The sequence below is a fragment of the Schistocerca gregaria genome, chromosome 1 (genome assembly GCF_023897955.1).
Source record: "Schistocerca gregaria isolate iqSchGreg1 chromosome 1, iqSchGreg1.2, whole genome shotgun sequence".
Lineage (NCBI taxonomy): Eukaryota > Metazoa > Arthropoda > Insecta > Orthoptera > Acrididae > Schistocerca > Schistocerca gregaria.
Window position 1 is genome coordinate 841,459,466 of NC_064920.1, and position 14,364 is coordinate 841,473,829.

Consider the following 14,364-nt stretch of genomic DNA (forward strand, 5'->3'; position numbering starts at 1 on the left):
TTGTGGATGGGTATAACAATTCCCGTGACGAAGGACGGCGGTACGGCGTTCCCCGTCGTCAGCAGTTCATGAAACATCGTTGTCCACCGTGACGCCATTAGTGTGAAGAAAGCGCGATAAAATTCTATTGGCAATCCGTCGACACCAGGTGACTTATTCAGAGCACCTTTTTTGATTGTATCGTGGATTTCGTCACGCGTAATGTGGTCCATCACCTCGTCCGCTTCGTCGCTGGTGAGGGTGAGAGTTACGTGTGGTAACACAGACTCCTCAGCGTGGTTGTTGGTAGTCTCCTCCTGGTACATTGTGCGGTAGTGGTCGACAAAGGCACTGACGATTTCGGCCTGGCAAGTGACGTGCTGGCCGCGACAGGTGGTGATCTCGGTGATGAGTTGTTGTCGTCGATGTTTCCGATCGGAGGCGATATGATGCATGGTCGGATGTTCTTGTTCCGCCGAATCTTGACATCGGGTTCACACCATAGCCCCCTGCAGTCTACGGCGTGTCAACGTTACAATTTGCGCCTTAATCCTGCTGCGTTCCCTCTGGGTGTCGGGGGTGGGCGGTTGGGCGTCTGGGTCGCGGAGAACGGCGCAGAAATAGTCGGTAGTGTGCCGGCGCCACATAGCAACTTCCTTTCCATACTGAATCAAAGTACGTCGAATGGCAGGTTTGGCACATTCCAGCCACCAGGTCAAGGTCGTGCAGTATTTCGGTATGCGACGTTCACAGGTGGCCCATGTCTCGGTAACACGTTGAAGACATTCGGGATCATGAAGATGGGAGGTGTTAAGCTTCCACGGTGCACGACTACGCCAGACCACTTGCTTGTGGAAGAGAATGTTGCAGATTTAGGCACAGTGGTCCGAAAAGGCCAGGGGCCAAAGTTCTGCACCTTGGAATGCAGGTGTGAGTTCCCGAGAGACGTAAATTCTATCAAGGCGGCTCGCGGAGTGACTCGTCTGGTAAGTATGTCCAGGCGCGTCGCCGTGCTGGACTTCCAAGTGTCGCGGAGCAACAGATCTCGGACGACAAGACGCAGTTCTTGACAAGTGTTATAGTGGGCCAATTGATCTTTAGGGTGCAATACACAATTAAAATCACCCCCAAGCAAGTAATGGTCGCAGCGTCCAAGAAACAAAGGAGCGATTTCTTCTGAGTAGAAGAGTGCGCTGTCGCGTCTGCGGGTGGAGCCTGACGGAGCGTAAACGTTGATGATACACGTCCCCATGACGGTGACGGCCATGCCTCTGGCAGATGAAAGGTATGTGATATCGGCCACTGGAATGCCTTCTCTGGCGTAGATGGCTACGCCGCGTCCCAGCTGGTCACCAGGAGAAGGATAAGTGTTATATCCCGCGACGTCTGGAAGTGTGGCCAAGTGTACTTCCTGTACTAGTGCGATGTCGACGTCCGATGCCCATATTATCTCTCGCAGCAGTTGAAGTTTCACTGGTGAGCTAATAGTGTTGATCGTCGCTATTCGGTAGGTTTGGAGCCGTACCCCGCCGTGGAGGGGAGCTCCACCGGTGGAGGATGAAGAGGGGCGAGGCAACGGCGAGTCGTGCCGTACGCCACCTGACGGCGCTATCAGCGGCGTAACGATGCTTCCGTCTGGGGTAACTCTGTCCCCAGCGTGTGGTCCGGGTCCTCATCGACGTCCTCACTCCAGACCATTGAGGGCGCTGTCGTTGTGATGGTCGTATGTTCCACTTCGGTAGTAGGGGCGGAGGACGTCTCGGCGGCAGTCGCAAAGGTGGAGTCCATTGGTTCAGGAGCACCTGAGCGAGCCAGTAGAGTAGGCATCGACACAGCCACAGTCGGCGTCATGTTGTCGTCATTCGTATCGTTGTGTAGATTCTCCGAGGCCTCGTCGGGTCGGACGGCCTCTGGAGCATCAGGGGGAGGTGATCCGTCTCGTTCCGAAACCGTACGGCGCCTCCTCTTGCGCCTCTTAGGTGAACGTTGTTTCTGGTTTCTTCCCTCCGTGTCGGAAGACGGCAGGGAGTTACGTCGCTCTGAGAGGAAGGCTGTCACGGGAACGTCAGATGAAGGGGCGTCCATATGGTCTGGCGGGTGGGGGTCGGAATTCGTCGCTGTTGGTAGTGGCGCCGGAGTAGCGTCAGGCTTTGAGCGCGACGTGTCGGCCCCGGCGGTATCCGTAGCAGCTGGAAGAGTCACCGGTACGTGGTCCGATGGGCGGCGGCCAGTGGGAGGAGAAGAGAGCGCCGATGCGTAGGTGATCGGTAAAACCGTCGTCGGAGCCGGAGATGCCTCGGTAGCGGCTGGCAATTGGGTGATTCGTCGCAGAAGACACTCAGATCTGAGGTGTCCTTCTTTGCCGCACCCGGAGCAGGTCTTGGGTTGACCGTCGTATATGACAACCGCGCGGCACCCGCTGATTTGCAGGTAAGGTGGCACGTGGCGATGGAGGTCGATGGTGATCTGTCGTAAACCGTTAAGAACGGGATACGTTTGGAATTGCGCCCAGCGTTCGGCAGTGTGGCCATGTACAGTGCCATAGGGGCGAAAAGCCGCGATAACGTCATCCGCCGGAAGCTCGAACGGGTGTTCGAAAACTCGTATGGTGCGCATTCCTAAGCCGGCATGGTCGACACTGACCGCTCCGACATTGCCGTCGGCTTGGCAAAAGCGTAATCCATGTTTGGTGTCACGAAGTATTCTTTCACACACCGCGTCGTTGACAACTTTCACGTACACATTACTGCTTAATATAGACAAATTGATGCCCAAGATGTCGGAAGCTGGGATCTTAGCAACGTCGCGTAGGAAGCGTTCTACTTCCAAGGCCTTTGGTCGTGCGTAGTCGTTGCAGAAGTTGAATCGTAATGTTGATTTTCGAAAACGGTTGGCCATGGTTCTAGTGCACGTTAGCGACACGTAAGTGACGGCCGTGGAAATGTAAACAACAGCGAGCGCGAGCGCTCCGTCGGCGGAAACAACAACACGTCCGCACTGCACGGCGGCGAAAGCCGGACTGTCATCTGAGCTACCGAAGCACGACTCACTCCCGGTCCTCACTGCTCTACTTCTGCCAGTATCTCGTCTCTTACCTTCCAAACTTTACAGAAGCTCTCCTGCGAACCTCACAGAACTAGCACCCCTGAAAGGAAGGATATAGCGGAGACAAGGCTTAGCCACAGCCTGGGGGATGTCTCCGCTATATCCTTTCTTTCAGGGGTGCTAGTTCTGCAAGGTTCGCAGGAGAGCTTCTGTAAAGTTTGGAAGGTAGGAGACGAGATACTGGCAGAAGTAAAGCTGTGAGTACCGGGAGTGAGTCGTGCTTCGGTAGCTCAGATGGTAGAGCACTTGCCCGCAAAAGGCAAAAGTCCGGAGTTCGAGTCTCGGTCGGGCACACAGTTTTAATCTGCCAGGAAGTTTCAAACTAAATTTCATTCATAAGAATCTAGTTTGGAAGATACCTAGTGCAATAACGGGCGAGGAATTGTCGGTTGCCAATGACAGTGTTATCGGGCTTGACACAAGGGTGACAAAGTAGACGAGGCAACATTCCTTTACGCAGGATTTGGCGGCAAGTAAATAATGTGCCCTGAAATGTCTAACCATTCGCACAGTTCTTATTATTAGTTAACTTCAAAATTATTGCGAAACAAATATACCTCTAAGGTAACAAAGCAGTAAATCTTACTTCAGAATTTAGTATGTCCAAGTGAACTTTTGTGTAAAACCATAAATAACGCTTCACAACTACTGCAAGAATGGAGAAATTTTGTTACTGGACAATTAAAATAATGAACCCTAATTAACAAAGTGTCCGCCGCTCATGGTCTCAGGGTAGCGTTTTCGCTTCCCCAGCACGGGGTCCCAGGTTCGATTCCCAGCAGGGTCAGGGATTTTCACCCTCGTCGAGATGACAGGGTTTTGTTGTGCCGTCTTCGTCATCATCATTCATACATATTACGGTCGGAGGAAGGCAACGGCAAACCACCTCCATTAGGAACTTGTCTAGTACGCCGGTGCGGGTCTCTCGCATCGCCCCCCTACGCTCTATCAAGAGGCATGGGACTTCATTTCCATGTCAATTAACAAAGTATCTGATGCATTATCATAACTAATCGTATTGTACATTCACAAAACACTGAAAATTGTCTCTTAGGGTGCGGAGATACAAACACGGATATAAGGAAATTTTCTGGACTTGTTGTTGCCGCACAGAGAAATGATACGAATCAGTTTTTCGTTAATTATATAATTTTCCGCCTGGTGCAAGTCTTTCGATTTGACGCCAGTTCGGCGACTTGCTCGTCGATGGGGATGAAATGATGATGATTAGGACAACACAACACCCAGTCCCTGAGCGGAGAAAAATCTCCGACCCAGCCGGGAATCGAACCCGGGCCCTTTGAATTGACAGTCTGTCGCGCTGACCACTCAGCTACCCGGGGCGGACAGCACTTTTGCTATTTTACTGATTACTACGCGCAATAACATGCAATTGGGAAGAGTTCAATTCCCAAACAGTGAAAACGAAGAGTCTCTGTGTTTGTCTGCAATGTTGGTGATTATAAGTTCCTATGGGACCAAACTGCTGAGGTTAGACGGCAGGAGTGGCCGAGCGGTTCTAGGCGCAACAGTCTGGAACCGCGCGACCACTAAGGTCGCAGGTTCGAATCCTGCCTCGGGCATGAATGTGTGTGATGTCCTTAGGTTAGTTAGGTTTAAGTAGATCTAAGTTTTAGGGGACTGATGACCTCAGAAGTTAAGTCCCATAGTGCTCAGAACCATTTGAAGCATTTTTTGTTGTTGTTGTTGCTGAGGTCATCGGTCCCTAGGCTTACACCGCACTACTTAATCTAACTTAAACTAACTTACGCTAAGGACAACACACACACTCATGTCGGAGGGAGGACTCGAATCTCCGACGGGGCAGCCGCGCGAACCGTGGCAAGGCACCCCAAACCGCGCGGCTACCCTGCGCGACGCCTGCATTTTTCCCTTAATTAGGTGGTACAGAACTTGTCGAAATCAACCATGCAGTCAACATCGACAACAGCTATGTGTCACCAAAGGATAGCCTGAAATCAATATTAATGTTACCTACTGAGTTCTATTAAGCTACAAATGGAGCACTAATTTTTCTAACATACCTCAACAGTTCTACATAGAAGTTCCAACAGCTTAAGAGAAACTAACTGGAACTAAATTAGAAACACACAGCGCTAAACTTGCAGGGTGCCACTTAGAACCATAGCCGTAGCTCAGCTTCACATCCTCTTAACTTATCGGTAGTCATAATCGCGTCCGAACACTTTTTTTTAGCTACTCTTTAGCCGTTCATACAAACAACAGAAACTGGAATAAAGTCCCATGGAGTACGTTTGTGATATTTTGGTACTCCTCCAGCTCGACAGCCCACAGCGCCTCATCTCTGATTGCTGGGCGGTGTGCGCTTCGCTAAGCAGCGTCATACGTTGAGATCCACTCAAGGAAAAGTTTGGCCTCGGAAACACTCTCTTCCTACTGTTAGTGTAGGTGGCCGGAACTGATGGGCAACCATATTATCGTCTTCTGACTTCCTGGCGTTGCGCTAAATCGTTCCTCTAGATTATGTTTATAGTAGCTTTTCAACTTGACGAAATATTCTCATACTTCACAAGAAAGATGTGAAACTGAGTTCGTATGTTCAAGGTCGTTTCACACCTCATCTGCTACTGCTCGAATCTTTCATGCGCAGTGAGCACTCTGTCTTATACATTGTCAGATTAATAAGAGAGTGTTCAAAGCAGCAGAGTCTCACTAATCTCGTGGAGCAATACCCACGTAAAGGTCATTGCATAAGTTAAAATCTCCGTAAAGGATGAATACATTTGAAATTAGTTTTTCTTTCTTTCTCTTTAATCGATCTGTAAACAGCCAGAAAGAAATTCGATAACGAAATGGTAGGAAAATGAAGACCCCGGCGGTCAAACTGATGCTGTTGCATAGTGTGTTCGTCAGTTTCTAATAATTGTCAACCTTCTGTTTGAATGTGATCAAATTCACTCGTTCTTAGTATATTTTCATTACTATTATTTCCTGCTGATGTCAGAACTATAACATGATGAAGAGTTACCAGCAGAAGCTACTACTCTGAATTTCTGGATTGCCGTAAGTTTTATCATATTTATCACTCACCGTCGTATATGTTTTGGAAAATTAACTGCTTTTTATCATATAGTGGGAAAGGGAGGGAGGAGGAGACATCCTAGCATTCAACTAACGAGCCGGAACAATATTTTTCTTCGGGGAAGCACATAAAAATGCGAGTATCAAAAATGACTTCGAACTTACGACCATCCTTATAGGAAGTTTCGGTGTTGTTCTGATCCACCAGTTGCTACCCAGTTTATCTTTCAATAGTAACAGAAAAGTTTTTGTATCTTGGTATTATACGTGTAGAATACAGAGAAGGCCATTTACCCGTAATTCTTGAAGTAATATTGAGGGCATTGCTAAAACTGCAAAACCTAAATGCTGCGTTACGTACGTGTCAGTGTTATACAGGAATTTCACTGTGTTTCCGCCGAGAAAATTTTGTGCTTGTGTATCGATATGATACTGCGAAGGAATATTATATCTCGTTACATTTTGAAGAGGACGTGGTAAATATATACGCCACTTCGGTGTGTATATTCTGACAGCTTATTGTGCGATCTGAGGAACGCTTGAAGGATGTAGCTGCACAAATACGAGTGAATCCAAGATGTGTGCAGTACGCCTGGTTTTAAGAGGGCAATAAATGAATGAGTGCAACCGTTGATGGCAGTGGTACAGTAGGCCGTGGATCACGCTGTTACGCACGATGACACGCCACCGCAGCAATCGGCTAATGGGCTACATCGATTACCGAGCACTAAGTTGCGTGACTTTGTGCTGCTGAAGCGAAATGTTTTCGATGGTAACATGTGCGTTGTCTAGTAATGTCCGTTAATGAATATTGCAATTGAAGGAAGGACGGAAGATTATGGTTTAACGTCCCGTCAACATGGAGGTCACTAGAGACGGAACACGAGCTCGGACTGTATCAAGCCTGGCGAACGGATTAAGCTGTGATCTTTGAAAGGAACCATCTAGATACCTTCCAGGAGCGATGTATGGAAATCACGGAGAACTCAACTCTGGATGGTCCGTCGCGGATTTGAACCATCGTCCTCGCGAGTAGGATTCCAGTGTGCTGAACACGGCACCCTCTCGCTCATTTATTCAGATTGCAACAACATATCGAGACAATGTTGCTGTCGGTATAGTGTCTCCTTGTCGTCCAAAATGAAGTTCTGAAGTGATGAGAGACGATTCTCCTGTTATCAATTTGCCGGCCGTGGTGGCTGAGCGGTTGTAGGCGCTCAGTCCGGAACAGTACGACTGCTACGGTCGCAGGTTCGAATCCTGCCTCGGGCATGGATGTGTGTGATATCCTTAGGTTAGTTAGGTTTAAGTAGTTCTAAGTTCTAGCGGACTGATGACCTCAGATGTTAAGTCCCATAGTGCTCAGAGCCATTTGCACCATTTGTTATCAATTTAAACGGGACAGTGCGACGTGTCGTATGACGTTAGACCTTGTAAGGGCGCGACTGTTGAGCGTCACATTAATGAGCATATGCTGATGGCGAGCTTAGCATACCACTTGCCAGCTGAAAACAGTTATGTCATCGTTGATCTTTTCTTGAGTGGAGGATGTTTACATCGGTGAAAATGAGCATCTGATGCGCCTGCCGTTCTCTCTCATCAACGAGCGATACAGGAATCTGGTGTCCAATCACGTTCGCCCGTTTCTTCACTTCAGCTAATACGCGATCTCTTCGGTAAGCATAATAATATTCGACTTTATCGTACTCGCATGAACTGTGGCAATTAAGTTTGATATTAATTCATGAATACGCGGTTTAGTTACCTGGACTTTTGTATAACATAACTGCTGAGAGAAGTCAACGATTTGTTAGTATGGCGAATTTTATGTATGCTTGCATGAATGAAAGTGATGGGGAACTCTGTTACTTGCTAAGAGTCATGTTGTCGGCTGCCAGGCCTATAGTAACTGCCCAGTGGCAGCTTGCTCCATGAGAGTTACGCGATCATACGACAGCAGCCAACGAGCTGGAGGGTGCGCTCGTCGAAGAAATGAAATGACTCATAATAATGTTATATTCTCAGTTCATGCTTGCTTTGTATAGTGCCATGATCACCGCAACAAGCAAAAGTTCATATGATACTGATTGACCACGATAAATGATGACAGCCAAAACAGTTACTGTTTCAGCCATGTTTAAAATCTTGGAATACTGATTGAAACTGAACTCACAACGCCGGCCGTTGTGGCCGAGCTGTTCTAGGCGCTACAGTCTGGAACCGCGCGACCGCTACGGTCGCAGGTTCGAATCCTGCCTCGGGCATGGATGTGTGAGATGTCCTTAGGTTAGTTGGGTTTAAGTAGGTCCAAGTTCTAGGGGACTGATGACCTCAGATGTTAAGTCCCATAGTGCCCAGAGCCATTTGAACCATTTTGAACTCACAATGTTCAGTAGATAGAGAATATGACGGCCCAACAGCTGTGTACAGGAATTCATAGTACATGAAGATTAGCGACGTAAATGCATTCTTCTGACTTGTGGTTGGTGATCATTGAAGTTTATGATATGTAATGAAGGTTTACTATAGTTTGCCCGTAAACAGTATTTTATACGAGTCTGAGAAATATTCAAGCGAATGCGACAGACTGTTTATTCGTTGGAAAGGCTGAAAGGTCTGTGGGAAGCTGCAATTTTAGGAGCGTTAGCATGTGCGATCTCTCTATTGTAGCCTTTCGCAGTCAGTCACTAGAACATTTCAGGTCCTACTAATGACTGAAAACAGTGATTTAATTTAGGACCCTTTGTTGTCGTATTTGACCCGGGTCGATGGAGAGTGTTAATACATCGAGGTTTGGATTGGCAGGGAAGGTGTTCTCTACGTGGGTCAAAGAAAAGAAGAAAAAAAAGGTTCAAATGGCTCCAAGCACTATGTGACTTAACATCTGAGCCGGTTCTAGGCGCTTCAGTCTGGAACCGCGCGGCCGCTACGATCGCAGGTTCGAATCCTGCTTCGGGCATGGATGTGTGTGATGTCCATAGGTTAGTTATGTTTAAGTAGTTCTAAGTTCTAGGGACTGATGAGCTCAGATGTGAACCATTTGAAATTAATATCTGAGGTCATCAGTCCCCTAGACTTAGAACTACTTAGCAGCCGCGTGGTTCCGGACTGAAGCGCCTAGAACCGCTCGGCTACAGCGGCCGGCTCTACGTGAGTCACCAAGAGTAATTAAAACTGCTTCCGATAGAAAATTGTGTCACAGCAGTATGAAGAACGGTAGACGAAAGTGTTGATGCTTGCGTGGCTCTTCAGATAACGTGACCTCGGTGCTGTTCAGCAGATCTGGGACGCCATCAAGCGGCGTGTGCATGTCTTCGCCCGGTCGTGGCCAGCTGTCGTGAGTCGAGCGCCGAGGTGGAACACTCGAACTCTCACGGATGAGAACGGCTCCAAATGCTTCAAATGCCTCGTGGTGTCGTTATCATGGCGCGGCGACGTACTGCAAACTACTGCGAAGTTTTCTGGTGAATATGTGCCATATAAGTATTAGCAATAAAGTTTCAACTGTCACTTCTAAAAATAAAATTTCGTTACTAACTTTTAGTTTGTTTAGAGGTACGTGTCTGAGTTGCTCCTAAACACTGAAACCTCCGCGCCACAGTATCGGAGCACATCGCTGGAAGAGGCTAAACAAAATAACACAGCAAACTGATAAAGTTGGGTTCACGGTAGTTCATTTTTGTTTGATGGGAAACAATGCTGAAACAACCCACGCTGAAATGACAGTAGTATACGGCAACAATACAGCATATGACAAAGTGCGTACGTAGAGTAGGGGCTTCCAGTGCGGTCGAGACGTCTGAGTGACCAAGAATGAAGTGGAATGAAATTTTCACTTCCGCCAGTACCTCGTCTACTACCTTCCAAACTACACAGCAGTTCTTTCGCAGGAGAACTTCCAAACTTCACAGAAGTTCTCCTGCGAAAGAACTGCTGTGTAGTTTGGAAGGTAGGAGACGAGATACTGGCAGAATTGAAGCTGTGAGGACGGGTCGTGAGTTGTGCTTGGGTAGCTCAGTTGGTAGAGCACTTGCCTGCGAAATGCAAGGGTCCCGAGTTCGAGTCTCGGTTCGGCACACAGTTTTAATCTGCCAGGAAGTTTCAGAATGAAGTGGCACACCTCTCTCTGTGAAGAATCGGGAATCGTAAAAGAATCAGAGGTCCTGGTGCTCGAAGGCCGGTGTACTACATCCGAGGCGATAGTAAAAACGCCGACCGTGTTGGCCGAGCGGTTCCAGGCACTACTGTCTGGAACCGCGCGATCGCTGCGGTCGCAGGTTCGAATCCTACCTCGGGCATGGATGTGTGTGGTGTCCTTAGGTTAGTTAGGTTTAAGTAGTTCTAAGTTCTAGGGGACTGATGACCTCAGATGTTAAGTCCCATAGTGCTCAGAGCCATTTGAACCATTTGACAGTAAAAACAGTGCAACTCAGTGATCGATCAGTTGTCAACATCTTGCACAATATTTTCAACATGTCAAAGGTCTGCGCCGTCTCGGCTCCGCGATTGCTCTCCCCTGTTCAAAAAACCCGCCAAGCCGAAGCTGGGTTTTAAATGTTGCAGCTGTGGTAGGACTAATCATATGACTTCTTTAGCCCCTTAATCAACTTGGACGAGTGCCGGATGTACCACTGTGGCCCCGAGACAAAGGAGCAAAGTAATCAGTGGATTCACCACTGACTGCATATTCACCACCGCCGAAAAAGATGAAGAGCGAATAGCCGTCATGTGACATGACACTGGGTGTCTTTCGGTACTGCTGTGTCGCGGTGCTAACAGGTTATTCTCGTAAGAGGCAGATCTTCACAGGAGCATACTATCGAAATCTCCTGTCGTGATTTCTGAAGGCTCGCAAGGCGAAGCGTCCCAGGTAGCTGCCAAAAGCGATGATTTTGCTCCATCCTCCATAGGACACAATCAGATGTGTTGCCTCTTTGCTCCATCAAATTTTACATAATCCCTCGAAATTTCCTGACACAGGACCAAGTGACTTCTTCTTCTTTCCTCGTATGAAGAAATTATTTCGTAGAAGGAATGACATCGAAGACGTTTCCTCTTCTTCTAGTGCCTTTGTCCGGCATCGACGCACCGTCTGAAAGTTTATTTACGGATGTGGCATGGTTAATTTGAGGGGTGGCTGGATACCCTTCCTGTCGTCATCTCCTCACCTCCAGAAACGGAATATGTGTACCCCCAACTCTATGCGTATAGTGTTATTCATAAGGATGTTTGCGGACAGTTGTACTTGCGTACTAGCCCTGTATTCACCTAATGGAATGTGGGAAACCGCCTAACCCTCACACCCAGGCTGGCCGGCACACCAGACCTCGTCCCTAACCCACCGTGCTTCAGTCTGGAACCGCGCGACCGCTGCGGTCGCAGGTTCGAATGCGGCCTCTGGCATGGATGTGTGTGATGTCCTTAGCTTAGTTAGGTTTAAGTACTTCTAAGTCTAAGGGACTGATGACCTTAGATGTCATAGTGCTCAGAGCCATTTGAACCTAACCCACCGAGCGGACTCGATCTCGGGCCGGCTCACCTCCCTGTCCCAGGAGCGGCGCTTTAATCCGCACTGCTACCCGGGCGAGTACGAAGACGAGGACGACGGCGTTTCCTGAACAGCCAAAACAGAGACTTCTTCAACAAACGTCTTCGTCAAGTCATCCGTTGTTGGGAACAATGTGTTGCACTAAAATGTCCTGTGGTAGCGTAATTTTTTTTAGGCGATAAAGAAAACTTTATGACTAAGTGTCGTACATACATTGTTAATCGGCACTCTGCGGAAGTGTTATTTCGCAACTCTGCAAATATGACACTACCTGGATCCACTGCTTATTTGTTTTTTAAGAGCTCCTAAATGAATTACGACAGTCAGATGTCTTCCATGCATTTCATAGAGAATTTCTCGTTTTTACATAAACAGCTTTTATATAACCAACTTTTATAATAGAGATTGAAAATACCGCTTCAGTTCAAATGTTCAAATGTGTGTGAAATCTTATGGGACTTGACTGCTAAGGTCATCAGTCCCTAAGCTTACACACTACTTAACCTAAATTACCCTAAGGGCAAACACACACACCCATGCTTGAGGGAGGATTCGAACCTCCGCCAGGACCAGCCGCATATTCCGTGACTGCAGCGCCTGAGACCGCTCGGCTAATCCCGTGCGGCTACGCTTCAGTAATAAGGTACTTGTTTCTTTTTTATTTTTCAGTGCATAGTCCATGACCCGTTTCGGGCTATTTCATGCCTATCGTCAGATGTGATACTGAAAATAAACAATGCACATGAAAAAAACAAAAAAGAGAAGTACCATATAACATTTTTAGAAAACAGCGGTCGGGCTAGGTGCTGTAAAACGCAAGTCAGTGCTAAAGCGACAACAGACAATACAACGGACGACTGCCTGGGTAAAGAAGCATGGAATGAACACCCAGACACGTACACTTCGTTCTGTGACGTCAAGCGCCGTAGTGAATGGGCACAGGCTGCGGTGTACAATCAGCGAGCACAGAGCACAGAGTAGCGTACACTTAGGAAGAGGCAAAGTGGTAAACAAGATTGGCTGAAGTACTGCCATCTTCTGACGGGGAGAAAACGCGGAACCAACTAGCCCGCCCGTTCACAGTTTGAAGTAGTGATTTATATGCACAAGAGGAAGAAAAAGATTACAAGAAAGTTGCATGAAAACCGTTAAAAGTTCGTTATGCGTAGTAAAGGAATAGGAGCAGTACAGAACTGTAGTAAAACTCATAACTGGAAGCCGGTGACATAATGCTTATGCACAGACAGTAAAAAACAAGGATTTTTTTTCCTGTCATGAGTGGTATGCAAATTTTTGACTTAGTGGGGACGCATATGGCGACGTGGAATAACGTGACATAACAATGAGTTAAAAGAATCCACACGTGTGCTACTCCTATTTAAAAAAAACGACTTGCTACTAATCGAAATGAAAGGTAGCTAAACCATAAAATCGACACTGACAAAACCCCTATACGATTTAACACCTAGCAGCAATGGCAATAAAGGAACACATTAAAAGTGCGAGCAATTCAAAAAGCTACTGACTAAAAGCTGGCGACTCAAAAAATTTTCGTAAGATAAGAAGCGAAACAATTAAATTTTACATCGTGAATGGCAGGCAAATTTAGTTTAGGGGGAATGCAGATAATGACGCACAATAACGCGCCATAGCCATAGACTAAAAAACTAAAACCACACAAACTTCTATTAAAAGAACCCATTTTACAGCTATGCAGTTTTTTACGCTTTTCATGCAACTTTCATGTAATGTCCTTTTTTCCCTTTTACATGTAAATCACTAATTCAAATTTGAACGAGCGGGCTAGTTGTTCTTCTCGCCAACAGATGGCAGTACTTCTGCCAATATTGTTTACCACTTTGCTTCCTAATTCGTGCCCTGCGCTCGCTGGTGTACTCTACACCCTATGCTCATTCATGGTGGCGCTCGGGGTCACAGAACAAAAAATTGTGTGTCGGGGGTGTCCGTTCCATGCTTCTTTACCCAGGCAGTCGTCCGTTGTATTGCCTGTTGTCGCTTTAGTATTGACTTACGTTTTGTAGCACCTAGCCCGACTGCTGTTCTCTAAAAATGTTGTATGATACTTCTTTTTCTGTTTTCTGGTGTGTATTGGTGCATGTAAAAATTATTATTAGCTTCGGGCTCTTGTTTACTTTAGTATTATATCTGACACATGGGCACGTAGTAGACCGAAACAGGTCGTGGTCTAAGTACTGCAAAATAAAAAAAACTTTACAACTGAAGCGATATTTTCAATCTCTACTACAATGATCAGTTGAGGATTCTCCTCCGGTAGGATTGTTTGTAGTTTTTATAGCTATTTAATGTTGTTTGCTACTGGCTATTGTACAATCAGTTCCATGATAAACAGGTTGTCATGTAATGATGGACAAAATCTTGGAAGAATAGAAGAACATAAAATGGTATCTTGAACTCCTTCCTTTTCCCTACCAGACAGTCTTCAGTATTGGAATGTGGACAAATGGAGTCATCTACTCTGGTGAAGAAAAAAGGAGGAGCCCGTGACAAGCTGAGGCTTTGCGTCTGTGTGTGCAGTTATTGGATGGTCTATACCGTCGTGCGTCCGAATCCTGGTCTCGCACACAGTTACGGCTTGCCAGTCAGTTCGCCTATCACATCGGAATGTGAGAAGCGACTGATTTGTAAGG

General features: G+C 47.1%; 1 protein-coding gene and 1 non-coding gene across 5 annotated transcripts in view; one reads left to right on the forward strand and one right to left on the reverse strand.

Moving 5' to 3' along the window:
* LOC126272419 (beta-glucuronidase-like) overlaps window positions 1–14,364 on the reverse strand; it is a 467,982-nt gene that overhangs the window by 182,570 nt on the left and 271,048 nt on the right. The gene's annotated exons all lie outside the window — the stretch shown is intronic.
* On the forward strand, window positions 10,150–10,224 carry Trnar-gcg (transfer RNA arginine (anticodon GCG)). The gene has a single exon. It is a non-coding gene; the product is annotated as a tRNA-Arg (tRNA).